Source organism: Panthera uncia (assembly GCF_023721935.1).
Source record: "Panthera uncia isolate 11264 chromosome A3 unlocalized genomic scaffold, Puncia_PCG_1.0 HiC_scaffold_11, whole genome shotgun sequence".
In the NCBI taxonomy this organism is placed as follows: Eukaryota; Metazoa; Chordata; class Mammalia; order Carnivora; family Felidae; genus Panthera; species Panthera uncia.
Genome location: NW_026057578.1, coordinates 74090752 through 74106451, shown reverse-complemented (window position 1 = coordinate 74106451; position 15700 = coordinate 74090752).

The window sequence follows — 15700 nt, the reverse complement described above, 5'->3', positions numbered from 1 at the left end:
CTGACATGGATCAGCAGGCTAAAATCAAGGACTCAGCAGGACTGAATTCCTTTCTGGAGTCTCTAGGGGATATTCCATTTTGTTACCTTTTTCTGCTTTTAAAGGTCACCTGCATAACTCAGCTCATGCATTATTTCTTCATCTTCAGAGCTAGCAATGGAGGATAGAGTTTGTAGAATTTTGTATGTCCCTGGATCTTCTTTCATATTTACATCTCTTCTGACTGCAGCCAGGAAAGGCTTTCTGCTTTTAAGGACTCCTGTGATTAAATAGGGTTCATCCAGATAATCCAGGATAATTTCCCAATGTCAATGTCCCTAACCTATATCACATCTGTAAAGTTGTTTAAATCATGTAGCATAGCATATACACAGATTTAAGTAATTAAAGACTGGACATATTTGGAGAAGAGGGATTATTTTGCCTCCCACATGGGGCAAAGGCTTTATTTTTTTAATGTTTATTTATTTTGAGAGAGAGAGAGAGAGAGAGAGAGAGAGAGAATGGGAAGGGACAGAGAGAGAGGACAGAGGGAGAATCCCAAGCTCCCTACTGTCAGTGCAGAGCCTGATGTAGCGTTTGATCTCATGTAATGGCAAGATCATGACCTGAGCCAAAATCAAGAGTTGGATGCTTAATTAACTGAGCCACCCAGGTGCCCCATGGGACAAAGACTTTAAATCAGCTACTATACATATGTTCAATAAATTAAAGGAAACTATGTCTAAAGAATTAAAGTACAAGGGTGATGTTCTTGCTAAACAGAGTATATCACGAAGGAAAAAAACTGTGAAAAAGAATCAAATAGAATCACTGATATTGAAAAATTAAATAAAATTTAAATTTTATTAGGGGGATTTAATATCAAATTTCACTTGGCAGAAGAAAGAGACAGTGAACTGCAAGACAAATTAATTGAGATTATACATTTTGAAAAAAAAGTAAATAAAATAAACAGAACTTCACAGACCTGTGGAACACCATTAAATGTACCAACATACATACAATGGGAGTCCCAAAAAGAGAAGAGAGAAAAAAAGAGCAGAAAAAAAACTTTGAATAAAGAATGGGGGGGCTCCTGGGTCAGTTAAGCATCCAACTCATGATTTCAGCTCAGGTTATGATCTCTCTCTCTCCCTCAAAATAAATAATAAATAATAAACATTTAAAATAAATAATATATAAAATAAAATAAAAATAAATAAATATAAATATAAAAAAAAATAAAAATAAATAAATAAATAAATAAACATTTAAAAAAAGAAAGAAAAAGAACAAATGGATGAACATGTTCCACATTAAATAAAATACAATCTATGTGTCCAAGAAGCTTAATTTTATTCCAAGTAAGATAAAGTCAAAGAAGTCTATAATTATACTCGTCATTGTTGAAAGTGAAAGGCAAGGAGAAAATCTGCCAGCAGGAAGATAAAAATGGCTCATGTTGTGCAAGAGATTCTCTTTAAGATTAACAGTTAACTTCTTATCAGAAATCAGAGAGACCAGAAGACACTGGAAGGACATATTCCAAGTACTATATGAAAAAGACTGTCAATGAGCATCCTACATCCAACAAGGCTATCCTTTAAAAATGGAGGATATAGTAAGATATTCACAGATAAACAAAAACTGAGATTTCATCACTAGATGAAATTCCTTAGAATACAATAGTAAAGAGTAAGATGAAAGGACAATAGACAGTAAATCAAATATATATGAAGAAATAAAGAACACTATATAGGTAAGTATAAAAGATAATTTAGTCTCTATAACACTTATTTTGTTTCTAAACATTTTTAACCCATCTGATTTAAAAGACAAGTTAATAAGATAACAATTATAAGTATGTGTTTATGGGCATACAATGTATAAAGATGTAATTTGTGTGTCAATAATAGCATAAAAGAGAGGAGTTGGATATATAGAAGCAAAGTTTTTGTATACTATTATAACTTATTCGTATTAATTTGAGCTACATTATTATGAATTAAGAGGTTAATTGCATTGCCAGAACAACCAGTAAGAAAATGACTAAAAAAAATATGGTAAAGAATGACAACAGAATTGAAAGACTTAAGAATTGCAAATATATATACACAAAAGAGCTGGAAAATGACAAAAAAACCTGACAGACTAAAAGGACGAAATAAACATTGTAACATAAATATTTAAAGAGGTCAATACTCCACTTTCAGTAATGGATAGAACAACTAAGCAAATGATCAACAAGAAAATAGAAGACATGAATATTATTAAGCAATTAGACATAAAAATACCTGTAAATCCTCCACCCAACAATAGCAGGGGGCACATTCTCGAGTGCACATGGAATATTCTGTAGGATGTGTGAGACCTTAAAAGAAGCTTGGACAAGTGAAAATAATTTGTTATACCAATTATGTTCTCCACGACAGTAAGATTAAATTAAAAGTTAACAACAGCAGGAAAATTTGGAAATTCATAAATATATGGAATTTAAATACACTTCTAAATAACCATCAGGTCAAAAAGGACCCCCCCAAATGAGAAAATAATTTCAGACAAATGAAACTGAGAGCACAACAAACTGAGACTTATGGAAAGCAGCTAAAGCAGTGCTGATAGGAATTTTCTGTATAGCAATAAATGCCTATATTAAAAAATAAGAAAGATTTCAAATTTATAACCTAATGTTTACACCGAGAAACTAGAAAAGAAGATCAAACTTGACCCAAGGCAAAGAGAAGGAAGGAAACAATAAAAATTAAAGCATAAATAAATGAAATAGGGAATAGAAAAATAACACAGGGAATTTTTATAAAATGTTGATTCTTGGAAGAGCGCAACAAATTGACAAGCATTTAACTAGATTGACAAGAATAAAGAAGACTCAAACTAAAATCAATAATGACGGAAGGGGTACTATTACTAAACTTAAGAGAAAAAGATCATAATGAAACACTATGAATAATTGTATGTCAAAAATTAGGTATCAAAAGAAATGGAAAAATTTTTAGAAAGATACAAACTATTAACAATGAAGACAAGAAGAAATAATCTGAATACACTTAAAACAAGATAAAGAAATTAAATTAGTACTCAAAATCTCACAAAGAAAAACCCAGACCCAGTTGACTTCACTAGTGATTTCTACCAAACATTAAAAAAAAAAGAAAAGAAAAGAAAAGAAAAGAAAAGAAGAAAATATTTGTTACCAATCCTTCACAAATTCTTACAAAAAATAGCAAAGAACATTTCCCAACTCATTCTATGGGGACAGAACTAATCTGATACCAAAAGTATAGAAAGACATCAGATGAAAAGAAAACTACAGAACAATTCCCTGATGAATATAGCCCCATAAATCTTCAAAATAATAGGAAACCAAACCCAACAACATATAGAAAGGATTATACACCATGATCAAGTAAGATTTGTCCAAGAAAAATGAGTTGGTTAACATCAATCAAAATCAATCACTATAATACATCATATTATTGGAATAAAGGATAAATACCACACAGCCATGTCAGTAGATGTAGAAATGCATTTGATCAAAGCCAATACCCTCTCATGATAAAATACTTAGCTAACTGGGAATAGAAGAGGACATCCTCAACCTGATAAAAAGTATGTACAAAAACACAACTAAAATCATACTTAAAGGTGAAAAAACTGAATGCTTTCCTCTAGGTTAAAGAACAAGGATGTCTTCTTTCACCACTGCTATTCAGCATTGTGCTGAAGGTTCTAGCAAGGGCAATTAGGAAAGAAAAAAAAAGTTCTCTAGATCGGAAAGGAAAAGATAAAGCTATCATTATTTGCAGATGATATGATTTATCTATCTATTTCACATCTTCATCTACTCCCCATCGATGGACACTTTGGTTGTTTCCAAGTCTTAGCTATTGTAATTAGTGCTTCAGTGAACATGGGAGCAGTACAGATATCTTTTTGAAAGAGTGCTTTTATTTCCTTCAGATGTGTATCTAGAAATGAAATTGCTGAATCATATGATAGCTCTATTTTTAAATAAAAAATTAATGTTTATTTATTTTTGAGAGAAAGAGACAGAGTGTGAGTGGGAGAGGGGCAGAGAGAGAGAGGGAGACATAGAATCTGAAGCAGGCTCCAGGCTCTGAGCTGTCAGCACAGAGGCCAAGGTGGGCCTCAAATTCATGAGCGGTGAGATCATGACCTGAGCTGAAGTCGAACACTCAAGCGACTGAGCCACCCAGGTACCCCTCTGTTTTTTAATTTTTGAGGAGCCTCCATACTATTTTCATTAGTGACTACACTAATTTACATTCACGAACAACACACAAGGGTTTTTTTTCCCTTCACATTCTTGTCAACCCTTATTTCTTATCCTTTTGATGATAGCCATTATAAGTATGAGGTGATAGCTGACAGTTTTGATATGCATTCCCTTGATGATCAGTTATGTTGAGGATCTTTTCATGTACCTATTAGCCATTTGTATGTCTTCTTTAGAAAAATGGCTATTCGGGTTCTTTGCCCAATTTTTTAATTGAGATGTTTATGTTTTTTGCTATTAAGTTGTATGAGTTCCTTATGTGTTTTGGATATCAACCCCTTATCAGATATATGATTTGCAAATATTTTCTCTCATTGAATAGATTGCTTTTTCATTTTGTTGTTGTTTCTTTTGCTATGCAGAAGTTTTTTAATTTGATATAGTCTCACTTGTAGATTCTTGCTTTTGTTGCTTGTATTTTGGTGTCATACTCAAAAACTCATTGCCAAGACCAATGTCAAGGAAGCTTTTCCTGTATTTTTATATTCTAGGAATTTTACAGTTTCAGATCTTATTTTAAATCACTTTATATACATTAGGATGGCTTTGAAGAAATTACCCAAGAGAAGCAAAACATGGATCAACTCAAAAACTTGTACATAAGTATTCTTAGCAGTGTTATTATAAGAGTTCACTCCCTCCATAGATGAATGCAAATGTCTGTCAACTAAAATGGATAAACAAAATGTAGCTTATCAATGCAATGGGATATTATTCAGTAATAAAGTAAATGAATAAGAGATACGTGTTGCAACATAGATGAATCTTGAAGACATTATGCTAATTAAAAGTAGCCTGTTTCTAAGAACCACATATGTATTACTGTGTTTATATTAAATGTCCAGAATAAACAAATTCATCATACAGAAAGTAGGTTTGTGGTTGTTAGAGGTGGAGTTTAGGGGAAAATGGGGAATGACTGCTAATGAGGTGATGAAAACAGTCTAAAATTAGTGGTGATTATTGTACGACTCAGAAAATATACTAAAAATCACTTAATTGTACACTTTGAAACAGTAAACATAATATAATGTATATTTATATAATAAATAAAATGGGTATATAATCTATTACTGGTGATACTAACTTTGATCATTTGATTACACATTTCTCTACTGTAAGGTTACTATTTTTCCCCTTTGTACTTAATGAATATCTTCTGGGGATGTACTTTGGGATGGTGTAAATGTCCCACTTTTTTCCATCATGACCTCACCTATTTAGTTTAAGCTTGGAGAGATATACATGTATATATTTTTTCGGCAGCATAAGAAGTTAGACCAAAGCATGTGTTTGTGCATGCCTGTGTGGTAGGGCTGGGGGTGTAGTTGTAAAAGCATAGGAAATTAAAAACTGAGTGTACAAACATAAATTTCCTTATTCTGATTAATTTAAGCCCTCCATAACTTGGATTTAATATGACTTTCACATCTGAGAAAATGAATTATAGTAACTTTGGACAGTGTTTTTAACACTGAAAAGATTTAAGCTGCATAATTGATATCATGGAATAAAAAAATGAAGCTAATACATATTTAACTGAGTTCCGTAAGTTTTCTTTTGTTAAACTCAATATCTATGCTTCTTAAATATCATGTGTTGTTTCTTAAGTATTCTACATATGCACACTGAGTGCTTAGGAAGAGTATGTCATATAATCTTTAATCTGCCTTCACATGTATTTGTTGAAAGCTAAAACTTAATCACCTCAGAATTTACGGAAGTACATTAGTCTGCTCATCTGCTCAGATTTTAAAATACTTGTAACCAAGTATACAGCAAACCATTATACCAAATCTGGACCTTAATGCACCTCAAAGTTTCCATAGCACTCGAAACATGGATTGACAGGGACCGGAAGCAGGACCATCTTCCTCATTCTTCTGATTTGCTCACCCACAAAGGACTCTACTCTCATGAGGACCCAATTTTTTAAGGATTTATAGGAAAAAGGATGTCCAGATGGTTTCCTGTAATCTGTGAAATAAGTAGGCTAAAATTATGCTGCATTGCACAGAAGTTTTGCTGTCTTTGAGGTGAGGTTCATCCAGCAGAATCACGTTTCACTCAGAGCTTAATTCAGAGAGAATAAAGCTCCTCCAAGCAATTCCTTAAAGTTTTTTTTTTCTTCAACTTGAGATCTCTATATACTTTAAATATCCATGACCTACCAAATGAAAATATCATTTTAAAGTGATCTTCCTACCAAGTAGATAATTGCTTAATGTTAAAACTCAGTATTTCTAGGTACACATTTTAATGCTTTCTGAGCCTGTTAAATTCTATCCCTAACAACCTTGCACCCAGATATAGCCATTTTTATGATAATGAAAATCCCACTTTATATTTATATGGGTCACCCTCTGAATTTTTATCTCTTTCTATGTCTCCACTTGTATGTCTTTCACAGTCACTATGAAAGTAAGACTCATTATCCACATTTTACTTTATTTATCTCTATTTTAGAAATTTGGAAAGTGGGACTCAGTGAGGGTATTTCTAATGATGCTGAAAGAAAGAGAAATCCAGGTCTTGTGAATTTTCTTCCTATACTTGTTCTCTTATACAATACTGTTGTTCCACCTCTTAATGAATGGGATAGTTTTGAACACCCAGGAATGTGTGTTGGGGTATTTATTTTCAATGAAGTACTATGTCTGTCTTGTGAGCAGGTACAGTGTGTGGTCCCTTTTTAAGCCAACTCTGAACTCTCCAATCATGTAAACCAAAGTCCTTAGCCATGTTTACTAAAATAGTTACTACATTTTTCTGTGTGTTGTATTTTACACAAAAATGTGGTAATGGAGATGGCAAGACAGTCTTATAAAGCAAGTGGTTTCTATGAACTATAAATCCAGATAAATGGCTGCTAGATAAATGGGGTTATAAATATATATCAGTGGTTAGAATTTGTGTATGATTGGTTAACATAAATAGGCTAAGCCTTGGTACCATTCTGTGGATTGCTCCATAATATTTAACAATTCATATTTAAAACCAATTAAAACCATCAACAAGTCCCTGATTGTCTCTACCCTTTGGACAGTCTAACATGTTTGAGGGAATATAGTTGCCCTGTTTCACTTTGCTGATCTTATAGACATATTTGCCTCTTTGATGTACGATTTATACTTTTTATTCAACTACCTCATGTTTTTGAGGTAATGGTAAAGCCTTACTATTTTTGTTGTGGACATTTAGAAAACTCACTAAGTCTTAGTAGCTGAAATGGCTCCCTGAACTTGAAACACATAAAACCAATAGGCGTGCTCTTCAGTCTCAAACTCGGTGCTATTCAAAATGCGTGAAAGACATGCTGAACTCAACTCATTTTGTTTCGTTGAAAATAATTCTTATGCCTTTTTTTTTGGTGTGGTTTAATTAGAACTATACTTTCTTCCTGAAAGTGTGCAAAATATGTTGCCTTCAAAAATAAAAATGAAACAGTATTCTGGGTGTCTAAAATGGACACTCTGAAGAGGGCAGGGCAATGGATATCTTAATCTCTTATTTATTCTCAGTGCCTGACATACAGGAAGTGTTCAGTTCTTATTTGCTAAATGAACAAATTTTCAAATGAACAAACTCTTCCTGATATTACACAGACCAAATTTGAGAATGGGGATTGAGAATTGAATCATTAAGTCGTTTTGATTAATTCTATTGGATCCCATGTAATTAGCCAAGTCTGAAGATTGTACTTGATTTTTCCATGTAATTATTTCTGAACTTCTGCTTACTGCCTACAGTGTACAAATGGCATGAGTTAATTTCTTTCTGTCACAGGATTTCTCAGGATGGTTCATAGCTGTACTAGTCATTTTTCTATAATATTTTCTAGAGTATCACATTATCTTTTGACAGACTGGTAATTAACCTACATCTTCATTAGATAGAGAAGAAGATATATGGGTTTTATGCATTCTTAATAATGAGATGATGTATTTCTAATCAAATTGGGATCTAATATATTAGTGATAAGTATTATAGGGCTTACTAATTTCATTTACATTCATTTATCTAACAAACATTATTCACAGTTCTATGAACTTTATTATAGGGCAAATAATGTTTACTTAAGTATTCTAGTGACCCTTTGAAACATGATAATTCCTTGATCTATTTGAAAATAAGGTTGAATTCAGATTGACTTAGGGGTGTCTGTGCTTGCTGTTAGCCTGTTAAGGGCAGGCATTTAGACTTCTTCAACATCTGTATGTGTAAGACAATAAGTAGGTTATTGATAAATAATTTTTATTCAATTGATAGATACCTCCTATCTGAGGTATTTAATAAATTGCATTAGAAAGAATGAGCTATGTTATGCTGAAGAAACAAACTCAATAGCTTAAATAATTGTGGTATAGATTATATTATCATTTCTGATTACTTGCTTTCCTTGCTGTCACAAGATCATACATGCCTGCTGGTTCCCATGTGACGTACAGCATCTCCTCGAGGGATAATGTACACCCCAATCTTGTTGACATGAGATTAAGCCATTTGTCTTGCCTTTGCCAACTGCATGTGAATGAGTGTCATGTATACCACATTCAAAACAAACACTTTTGTAGCCATTGTGGGATTCTACTTCTACTCTGGTTCTTTTCTCCATAGCATTAGTTCAAGACAAGGGGGCTTTCGAGGTCTGCATCCTGGGATGGGGAATACACCTAATAATAGAAATTCAGAGGTGTGGCTGACTCATGGCCATGATGGAACATGAGAGAGAGAGAGATAAGCATTTGTTTTTTTGTATGCTTGTTTGTTTTTATTTTTCAAATGTTTATTTAGTTTTGAGAGAGAGAGAGAGACAGAGACAGAGAGACAGAGTATGTGCGAGGGAGTGCAGAGAGAGAGAGGGAGACACAGAATCCAAAGCAGGCTCCAGGCTCTGAGCTGTCAACACAGATGCTCGAACTCACAAAGCCTGAGATCATACCTGAGAGGAAGCTGGACACTTAAGTGATTGAGCCACCCAGGTGTCGCAGAGATAAGCATTTGTTATTGTAAGCCACTATTATTTGGGGGTTGTTTGTTCCTACAGCTTTATCTAACAAAAGCTGACTAATACAAATAGCAGAGTTATTTGTCACTTATTCCACACATCCACCTACAATTCCACTCTACATGTTCCATGTGGTGTTGTTCATTGTCCTCCCTCAGGGACCCAGTCTGACAGACCTTTCACCATCAGAAACATTGCAACTGGTGCGGCAGAGGAGAAGCAACATGACAAATTATGGTTCAGCAGTTGAAGTCTTTCTCTTGGAAGGGACTTACAACAAATTTGTTCACATTTCAATGACTAAAGCAAGTCACATGTGATTGTAAACCTTGAATTAAGCTAATTCATGGGGGTGAAAGGAAGACAATTAACAAAACTAGTGAATGGTAAACTGCTTACCACACAAACTAACAATCCCCAGTCTACGATCTCTTTCAGGACTGACTGAGTGCATCAACTTCTGTTTGCAAAGAATTCAGGTCTGGCTTCGGAATATTCTCTCAGAAAAGACTTTGATACACAGAACTGACAGGACTAACACATAATACAACAAGATTGAGGTGACAAATGAAAACTAAATTACATTTATTATTTGAGTGATTCCATGACCTATAAATTGATATTTGAGGACAAAAGCTATGACAGTCCATTAGTTTGTAATACATTTTTGTGATGATGGAAATGTTATATTTCTGTGCTGTCCAATATGGTAGCCACTACCAACATGTGGCTGCTGAGCTTTTGAAATATGGCTAATACAAATGACGAACTGACCTCTCTTTTAAAAACTTAAATTAGTTTAAATTTATTTTTTTTTTTATTTTTTTTTCAACGTTTTTTTTTTATTTATTTTTGGGACAGAGAGAGACAGAGCATGAACTGGGGAGGGGCAGAGAGAGAGGGAGACACAGAATCGGAAACAGGCTCCAGGCTCCGAGCCATCAGCCCAGAGCCTGACGCGGGGCTCGAACTCACGGACCGCGAGATCGTGACCTGGCTGAAGTCGGACGCTTAACCGACTGCGCCACCCAGGTGCCCCAAATTAGTTTAAATTTAAATAGCCACAGGTAGACTTTTGTATTAGACAAATCATGTTTAGAAGCAAATGCATGTCTTTGGAGAAAACAGTTTTATCTGTTCTCAGTTTATCTTAGAAAAGCAACTTATAGCTTTTCCCATTTTAGGTTTTCCTTTTTTATAGATGCAAGATTTCCCAAAGATCTGGGTCTGCCTGCCACGATCTTCAAAACAATCAGAAATATACTGACCTGGTTCCTTGCAAGTAATAATGGCCATTATGCCTTATTCTTGAGAAACATGCCTTAAGGAGCCCCACAGATTTCATTGTATGAGTCTCCTCAGGAATTTTTCTGTAATACGAAGTTAAAAGATAGAAAATGGGTGTCATTTATAGAGTAGGGACCATTTGCTTTGCTATCTCTCCCAAACTCTGGATATGAATATATAAACATTACTTCACATGTTTGTGTTGGATGACTAATAGGTATCTTAGATTTAATATATCTAAAGCCAAAATCTTTATTTGCCTTCCCAGATTTACCTGCTCCTAGCATTACCCATCTCAAAAAATTTACTCATTTGCAAATAAAAAAAATATTGGAGTCGTTTCTAATTCCATTTTCTCTCTCATGACCATTACCCAGTGAATCAGTAAATCCCATTCCTCAAAATATTCATAGAATCCAAGTGCTCATCATTCCCTTTACTGCTATTTCCTAAGTTATAACACCATCACTTTCCTCTTGGACTGCTATGATGCTTGTTAACAGATCTCTTACTCCTAATGGTCTCCCTGTTTCCTTACTGTCTTTTTCCGAAGAAAGACAGAATTCTTTTCAAACATAAGACAAATCCCATGACTCCCCTAAACTAAACCATGTAAGGCCTATAAAGCCCCTATCACTTGGCTTCTGCCTACCTGTTTCATTTTAGCTAAAAAGTCTCTGCTCTTCATCGAACACATCAGATAACTTCCTGCCTCAGGCCCTTTGCACTTGCTGTGCCTTCTGCTCTGAATGCTTTTTTCCCCAGAGATCTGTAGGGCTTGCTTCTTTTCTTTATTCAAGATTCTGGCTCAAAAGTATTTCTTTAGAGAGGCTTTCCCTGACCACATTGTCTAAAATTTTTCTATTGTCTGTCTTCTCACTTTGGTGTCCATTAATTTCTACCTTTCTATTGTATATTATTTATTTAGATTGTTGTTTGTTTTAGTCAACTATCTTCTTCCACTAGAATGCAAGCACTTTAATAAGGCCAGACACTTTGTCTTATGTATAACTGTACCTCACTTCCTAAAACAAGGCAGGGCATAGGATGGAGGCTACTTTTTGAATAAATGAATGAATTTCTGAAAAATTGTGCAAGCTTTAATTATACTCTTTGGTAAAAGGATTTTGAGATTTGGCAGTAAGTTGCCTTAGATGGAGTCCATTAAGAAATCATTGGTTACCTACTTATGTGGTAATTCCAAACACAATTAATTATGAATAGAAGACAAATTAATTTTATGTACAATGTATTAATTTTGAATCATACTTTACCAAAACTTTACACAAATTAACAGAAGGAGTTATGGGCGTTTAGACTAAGTCAATTTCTAGTAGACTTTCAAACTGTGGTATTGTTTTACAAGTGGTTAAGTGGTTATGCAGTAATTCATATTTTTGGAAAAGTTACTTTTAAAAAGAATTTACCAATATAAGTTGATGTACAGTATATAATATGTGGGCAACTCACAAGAGAGTTTTCAATTACTTAAATTATTATGTGATTCTAGAAGGCCTCATAAGCTTTAGTCACTGCTTACTAAGGAAAACATTCAAAATATTCCACACTTTCATGAGTCTTTAGGGCATCTTGTTTCAGTAGGAAGAAGCCTTCAAGGACCCTCAAGATCTAGCAGACACTGCCGGTGTGAGTGTTCACCTGGCCTTTTGATCCAAGACAGGGGCGCCTGGGTGGCTCAGTCGGTTAAGTGGCCGACTTCAGCTCAGGTCATGATCTCGTGGTCCGTGAGTTCGAGCCCCGCGTCGGGGCTCTGGGCTGATGGCTCAGAGCCTGGAGCCTGCTTCCGATTCTGTGTCTCCCTCTCTCTCTGCCCCTCCCCCGTTCATGCTCTGTCTCTCTCTGTCTCAAAAATAAATAAAAAAAAACGTTAAAAAAAAATTTAAAGTGATCCAAGACAGATGTCCTTAATGCCCTTGAATGAATTGGATTCCCCAACATCTTCTTGTTCCATTGACCTAGCTCCTCTTGTCTCATCTTGTTTTCCTATTTCTCATCCCTCACCCTTTTTTCTCATCATGACTCTGAGGCTCACCACCACAGGTCCAAGATTGTTCCATTCAGGCTCCTTCCCCTTCATGCCTGTGAAACGCATCTAGAAATCCTACCTGTAGTCTCCCTCTGACTGCAACTGTCACATAGTTTCTTCGCTAAAACTGCCTTCATAATTCCTGAGTTCAGTTTTGTAATGCTCTATGTCACACTGTTGACAAGAAAAATTCCCTGGGTCTCTCTATTTTAGTAGATCTGTTGTTTATTAAACATTCAAAAGGGGCTCCATTCTTACAAAATTGACGATGGTAAATGCTATTAATTGAAAGGCTTACCTTACTTTAGTGCCCCAAAATTTGAGTGATTCTCATTTCTCAGACAAAACTGAGTCTCAAAGAAATGACTTAAATGATCTTCCCTAATTTTCCTACGGTAATATTTGATGAATTCGCATTCAAAAAGAGTTCTATATTATTGTAAATTTTCTTCTGTGTCTGCTGCATTGCTATTGTAAAGCATATATATTTAAGAAACAAATTCTAACATGCAATCGATGTTAAAAAGGAAAAAAAGAAAGGCTCCAAATACCTTAAAGTCTTGTATCAGAGAGCTAAAACTGGTACTAAAGCCTTAAAATTAAATTCTGCTTTTAATGTTCCAGGAAGGAGCCTTTGGCATTACATCATTATTCTTTCCAAATTTAACTAATTTAAAGGTGACATGAATAAAATATTCATTAAAACTACAGTAGCCATTTATCTATGACCTTTAACAAAACTGCTATTAACTTTCAATTGACTCACAGTTGTAGATTGAACCTTACCTAATAAAGTATCCATTCTATTCTAAACCTTCCTGGTAGAGTTTTGATTTACATCCAAAAACTGTCTATAAATACTCCACCTTAGCCAGCTGCATGCCTCCTACTTCTTATTTCTTAAATCACTGTAATGCTTCAAGCCAATATTATTCCTAGTATTTCAGTAAAGAACATCTCTATTAAGTACATCTGAAGCTCTCTATTTTAATTACTGATTCCTTTAATCTAGATTTCCTTATAGGGAATAGCAATGCCAAATGGTTTTTAAAGGATTCAAAAATGTTCCCAGGTGAACTAATTATGTTTTTTTATTTCCGTAACGATTGTAGTAGGACCTTCTGAGGAATATTTCTGATGGATCTATATCCCTTGCCTCTCCCCCCAAACTCATTCCTGATATCTTACACGCACAAAATACACATTTATAGTTGCTGTAAGGTTAAATACTCATCATCTGTCTGAATCTAATCTGCCTAAATTTCTAAAGTCTAATTGATTTGAAATTATATTTTAGTGTATAATAATTAAACCTGCAGAAGAGCCAACAAATAAATGGTAGCAAAGTTAGAAATTTCAAATCCCTTTTGCTCTAGATATCTCCCACTTTCCACCCTCTCTACCCTACTTTGCTCTGTATCCAGAGATTGATATGTATGTATGGACTCCAAACAGTGGCTTCCTATGCCCTGTAACATCTGGTTGGGTTTGGTAAGTAAGGGCCTGGAAAGGGAGAAGGGGATTCATGTATTCAGAGTATTCTGGGTATTTATTTCTCTGTAGGGAAAACCCTCTTCTTACAGTGTTCTTAGGTTGATTGCGACCCTCCAGCTAAGCTCAGCTTACTCTGTATGCTTCTCTTCTGGATCTGGTCATGGTTTCTTTGTTTCTTAATGTCTAGGAGTTACAGTCCTTTTACTGCTACTAATCACAGGTCATTGCACGCACTATCACTTCTGGTTCCCCTGGACCCAAATTAGGGCTTTTGCAAATAAACTATCCCTGATTTATTGTAATTTTTTAAAATTTAATGTTTATTTGTTTTTGAAGGAGAGGGAGGGAGGGAGGGAGGGAGAGAGAGAGAGAGAGAGAGAGAGAGAGAGAGAGAGAGAGAGAGAGAGAGAGAGACAGCACGAGTGGGGGAGGGCAGAAAGAGAGGGAGACTCAGAATCCCAAGCAGGCTCCAGGCTCTGAGCTGTTAGTACAGAGCCTGACACAGGGCTCAAACCCACCTGAGCTGAATGAAGTCTGATGTTTAACCAACTGAGCAACCCAGGAGTCCTTGATTTATTGTAATTTAAATGCACCATTTATTTCCTATTAGGATCTTGAGTGTTACATTTACTTTTTTTTTTTTAATTTTTTTTTTAACGTTTATTTATTTTTGAGACAGAGAGAGACAGAGCATGAACGGGGGAGGGTCAGAGAGAGAGGGAGACACAGAATCTGAAACAGGCTCCAGGTTCTGAGATGTCAGCACAGAGCCCGACGCGGGGCTTGAACCCACGGACCGCGAGATCATGACCTGAGCCGAAGTCGGCCGCTTAACCGACTGAGCCACCCAGGCTTGAAAGGTGGCTTTCAATATTCCTTGAAGTTTTGAAACTTCAAAAGTTTACTTTTGAAACCCAGAAAATATTTTTTTAACTGTATATACTGTACTCTTCTGGAAGTCAGGAACCATGATTTGGTCTCTATGAAAAGTACTAAATTTGCTCCAGATTGAATAACATTGAGTCGTTTCGAAGTAATTCTTTGGTCAATTTTATACTTCCAAATTCATATTTTCTCATGTTACCATCATGCTTCAAGTCAGCCTTATTCCTCAAACTCACTTATATATTTCAGAAACAACACCTCTTTATTAAGTGCATGTAAAACTCTTGATTTTATTCAACATCTTTTAAAACTAGTCTTTATATTTTGACATTCCTGAAAAAAATTAAATTAGGTGTTTGATTCACTTAATTTTATTTTTAAGCTCATGTTATTTAATTTTTAATGAATTGCAAATATTCATTAGTTGTGATACAACACAAGGGATTAAACATAACATGGGAACTCTGATTGTATCCTGAGTTGTCATAATGTGAATTTTCTGCTCATTCAAGTATTACTGTAAGTTCCTCAGTGGCTCTGTTTTTTTGTTTTGTTTTCAAGTTTTTATTTAAATTTTAGTTAGTTAACATACAGTGTAATATTAGTTTCAGGCATAGAACTTAGTGATTTATCACTTACAACACCCAGTGCTCATCATAAAAAGTGAAGGGCTCTGTTTTTT